This window comes from Geospiza fortis, unplaced genomic scaffold, assembly GCF_000277835.1.
Source record: "Geospiza fortis unplaced genomic scaffold, GeoFor_1.0 scaffold12, whole genome shotgun sequence".
In the NCBI taxonomy this organism is placed as follows: domain Eukaryota; kingdom Metazoa; phylum Chordata; class Aves; order Passeriformes; family Thraupidae; genus Geospiza; species Geospiza fortis.
Window position 1 is genome coordinate 2,508,087 of NW_005054323.1, and position 5,492 is coordinate 2,513,578.

A 5,492-nucleotide genomic window follows, 5' to 3' on the forward strand; every position below is an offset into this window, starting at 1 on the left:
ATGATAGTTTTCAAGCTGCACTCATTTTCTATTGAAAGATATTTTATACATGTCAACATTTCATACAGATTGCTATCTCTATTAGTAATCTCTGGTATGTTTGGATTTTATTGTTCTGAAAGGAAATACATGCTTTTGCACAGTTCTGCTCACGTTATTTGTCTGTGGACACCATTAGACCGTACTTACTGTTGCTCAGATACTGTATTTTCTTTTCAGGTCTGCTTTTCGCTTGGTTTTACAAAAAGCCAGTTGTTGAAATCCTGGTCTTTGGTGACTTCTGCCTACACTTTGATAAAGGATTTTCTCACTGTCACTTACCAGTTCCCTGAATTTCCCTTGCCACAGCTCGCCTTTGTCCTCACATTTACACATTCTATCAAGGCTTGTATTTCCAAAACTGTAGGGACAGGCCACGTTTCTCCATTCACTGTCCTTTGAGAGTCAGCCTCCACCTGAGTACTCATGGCCCACCTGCTTCCAAATGCATCCAAAGATCAAGCAGATCCCCAGTTTACTGTCCAGAGAAATACAATATTGGGCAGTTGCCTATCTGGACAGGAAGAACAAAATTATCACTTGTGCTCATGGTCTATACACACAGGAAAATATTGCTGGAAGTTTTGCCTCAAGACTTCCTCAGTGTGAGTGCTTCCTGGACACTCACCAGCAGAATTCCCATCACATCAACAGATGCATCCTTCTCAAACTTGTGTCAGGTTGCCTCTGATCGTTCTGCTTCTTACTGCCATCAATAGAAATTAATACAAATCTACTGGTCTTCCACAAAATGATGATCCTTCATCAGTCATTCAGATCCACCCCAATAGATCAAGCAAGACCAGCTTCTAATCAGGCAAGAAATTTGGCCCTTTAATTAACAAAACTTTGCCATACCCAATTTCACCATGACAAGGGAGATTTTTTCCATCTTCTGCAGAGTATCATGGCACCATCTCTTTTGTACCACTCCTCACACTGCACTACAGCGAGAACTCTTATCCTGCACATCCTGGGCTACAGGGGACTTTCAAAACAGTCTGTCAGTCTGCTAAAAGTGTAATTTTCTAGGATGTGATCTGTGAATCTTTTAGTAGTTTGCATGTGAATTTACATAGAATTCTTTTCAGAGTTTCCATGTTTTCTATTAAACTTTTACAAATTTGTTAAACCATCCATTGATCATTCACTTTCTATTTTCACCTCTCTGATTGATTTTTATAATGTCCCAGGCAGCAGCAGATTTCCAGTAAACACAAACTGGCTCACATCATTTATTTCACTCCCTTCCACCAGACAACTTACTCATTGCTTTCCTCAGATTGTTTTATTTCTGATAATATTAAACATTGAGTTCCCCCCCCCCCCATTTTTTTAGCCTATGTTCCATAATCACTGTAATCTATTATCTATATACAGTCTGTATATACAGAATAAGATTTATGAGATAAAAGATAGGTTCTTTGTATTTTGTATAAAATCTGTCAGATATACACTTCTATTATGTATCTCATATATAATACATTTTTATGTCTTGACACCCATGTTCATTATAGATATCAGTGCTTCCTGTGTGGAGAGAAGCTGAACTCTGAGCCCTCAGGCCTCCCTAAGTCCAGGGGCATACTGAAAATGATAATAATTCATGGTTTGTTTTGCCATATTACTTAATTAATCCAGCAGCTCTTGAATTGCATTCTTCTTTCACTGGATATTAAACCAACTTGTCAATTGTAATTGCAGAACTCCTTTTACCTTTTTTATCTCATTCAGGCCAGTCCTACTGAGTCTATCTTTTCTTGCATGATATTGCTTTACTTCAGTCATTTTTAGTCCAGAGGAAATACACGCTATAGAGAGTTGAAATAAAAAGAAAATGGCCAGCAAGTGCATGAAATAATACTTGTAATTCATACATAAACTTAATTAATATTTCAAAATATTTTCATTATAAAGCTGTATCTGTTAGAAACATAATAAAACTCGTACAGATTACTCTAATACATCAGTTGTCAATAACTTCAAGTTTTCAGGAAATTTCCACTCTGATGTGTTAAACATGCATCGGTCTGTTAAAATGGACTCAGAGCGCAACTCTGCCACTTGTATAGGAAAACAAGTACTTCCAAGGAATATCAGGTAACATTCAGTACTTGTAAAGTTGCTTCTTCCTCTGTGTACAAGCACACAAAGTCACTTTTAAAAATTAGTTGCATAGCTTTCTTGACATAATTTAATTTTTCCCTTCCCTCTTCTATTGCTGAACTGGAAATCATATGCAGATACAAAGAAAACACGAGCAAAGCATTAACAAAGTAGGGAAAATTAATGACATTACATCCGTGACCACTTGAACCACAGGAATATCCACCTGGACATGGATATTCCTGGCCTTCAGAGAGACGTAACCTTTGTGTCATCATTTGTGTTATTTTGCCCACCAAATATTCTAGAATCAAGACCTGTGAGCAGCTCCCTTGAGTATGCAGAACTTCAACCTTTATCATAACTGTGAGTGAGATCAGGCTCAAACAAGCAGATGTGTAGTCACAAAGTTTTGCCAGCTAGAAACTGTAAGTGAGCATTATCATTTTTTGTCCTTTTTACAGAACAGTCCCCATTTTCATTCCTTCTTAAAGGATGTCATCTTCACAAGTCTTTTCTCTTCAAGAATCTACATGTCTGATGTTCAACACCAGTATATTTTGTTCATTTCCCAGGGAGCTGAAACCTAAAAACTACTGAATCAATGCTAACATGTGATCTGCTCATCTTGTTTATCTCTGTGTCCATCAGTTTTATTTATTTTCTCAAGCATATTTAATGTGCCGTCCCTTGGTGGAGAATTATGTATTTCTAAAGGATGCAATATTGCTGACAGAATTTACATGAAGGAATCACTGATATTGATGTGACAGCCTTAATATTTCTCTGTTTATTATTAGGAAGTATCTTTGCTACAATGCAGAAAGTAGTATTCCTAATGCCCTCTTCACTCTATATGATTAGTTGTGCTGCCCTAAAATAAAATCATAATTCATTCTGGATAGTGACAGTGATCTTGACAATCAGTAACACTCATCCTCAGTGTGACTGACTATTCCTTTCATTCCCCTTTCTTTGAGGCAAAATCCCAGACTAGGCAGATACCTCCATTACTCACTTGAGTCTTCCCCATGGACCGCAGGCAGGCAGAGTGCCCCAGCCGCACAGTGAGGCACCAAAGATACTGTTACAGACAAGAAAAGGAAACCTAAACACCATAAAAGGGAGAAACTGAAGTGCTTATGTTACCCAAAGTGTGTTTTTAGCATTTCTCAAGCATTGTCTCAGCTGGAGCTCAGCATCATCATCTCATGTAGGCAGGAAGGCATGCAGAAACTGTCTACAGTTACCTTTTCTTAAAATTTCCCACTAGTGCAATGGTTTTCTTGTAGTTCTGCCTGCCTGTTTATGGCTAAATTTTTTAGATGCACAGAACTCAGCTGTCTAAAATTCCAGCAGATTGTGCTATGCTAATCACTATTGCCAGCAAAGATGTAATGCAGAACTGACATAGCAGTTGCTTCATTTTAGAAAAGACTCTAGAGAGAATAGTACTGGCTCTGCCACTTATCCCAAGTAGCTATTCCCAGACTGCCTGAGAGCCATTTTGCTGTGTATGTTAAAGGTATGGGCTCTGGTTATGCACTGTTTCAGCAACAGTAAATAAATAAATCATAATAATAAATAGCTCAAGAGATCCACCATCAATTTACAATCAATATTGTTCTTGTTTAAGAAACAATTCCCGATGCTGCCTCTCTTACCCAGCTGCGGATTCCCCATCCCTGGAAGTGTTCAGGGTCTTGAATGGGCCTCTGACCAGCCTTGCTCATGACAGGAGGGTTGGAACAAAATGATCTTTATGTCTCTTCCAGGCCAAACCATTCAATGATTCTATGATTTTATAATTCTATGATTCTGCTAGAGTACAGTGAATTTCTCTACACTACAAAAAAATTAATTTTGTTTTGTTGATCTAAAAGTCACAGAGATGCTGCATTTGTGTAGTCCAAACTAAGCCACATACTTACACTAAACATCTGGCTTGCATTTTCTTTTCAATAGCACAGAAGTTAGCCATGTTTCAAGAGGTTTTAATTGTCCAATAGAGTAGTCCTTTAATTTATTTCTGTATATTTCTTGTCACTGTGAATTGCTTTCACATGTGGAAGTAAGACAGTTCTTTGATGCAGTTTGGAAATGTTGATTTCCTGGTTACAATTCATAACAAGACAAAACAGGCTGGGTGATTATGGATCTGCGAGAAGGATATAAAATTATCCAAAACTGAACTGGCATCTAGAGTACAGAGTAGTACTGATGAATCTACCCAAATCATCACCCCCTGAATTTAATTTTACCTTGAAGTCCTTGGAATTATTTTTGCATAATTTTACTATACCAAAATGTAAAGATTAATTTGTGTTATCATTTTAAAATGTCATAAGCAGATATAAATTACAAAAGCAGTATTACAAGGACAGGGAGGGTAACCAACTTGGTAAAGCCCACATAGAAAACTACTCCTACCCTTCAGAAGTTTGTCCACATTATCACTTTGTTGCCTTGTCATATCCAGCTCTTTTCCACCATCTCTAAGTCAATTGATAGGGTTCACTGCCAGTCAGTTTTGTTTTCTTTACTCTATTACTGCAATGAAAAGTCAGTCCTGTGACTCTTTGCTGGCCAGTGTAAGAAGTCTCAGTTCAACTCTCAGCAAGTTGGAAACCATATCAGGATTCAGAAAAATGAGCTGACCTTCAATCTCAGCAGACAGACCTCATGTGTACAAAACAAGGAAAATGAAGGAGCGATGTGTTGTGGTGCATGCACGTGTTCTGTTTATGAGAGTTTTATTTAGTTCTTATATAGAAGTTAGTTGTTTTATTAATACTCAAAATGGCGTTTGCAGATGCAGCTTTCAGGGCTCCCTCCCCCTTCTCCCCCGATCAGTTAACTGTCAATCATGTGCTGCCATGGCAATTCCCGCCTTTTTGTTTCGAGTTTGATGTCAGTCTAGAGAACCCCTCCCTAATTGTGTCATGATTTTGTCTTTCTCCTCCCTGGTTTCCCAGGCAACCCCCCTGCCCATCACTCTCTGCCCACTCCCCATCCCTAGAAAGTTCTCCCAGGGACAGAGAGTGATTGCGTCGGGGTGGGAAGCCGCTCCTATGTTGCCTTATGATTTGCTAGTCAGTCATGTCTTTCATTGTACTATGTATTGTCATTCGTTGTATGTGATTTTCCCCTCCCCTCGGGGTTTCTATAACTGCCCCAACCGAGGGGCGGGGGATTGGGCAGTTTTCTGCACACCCTCTCCTGTCAACACCCTTCCTCCTCTCCAATAAACCCACCCCCGCTGCGGAAGACTGCCTGCCTCACGCCTCTTCTCCGCCTGCTTACGCTGCTGCCGTGGGACAAGCTGCCTTGCTGGGCCGCAATCGCTT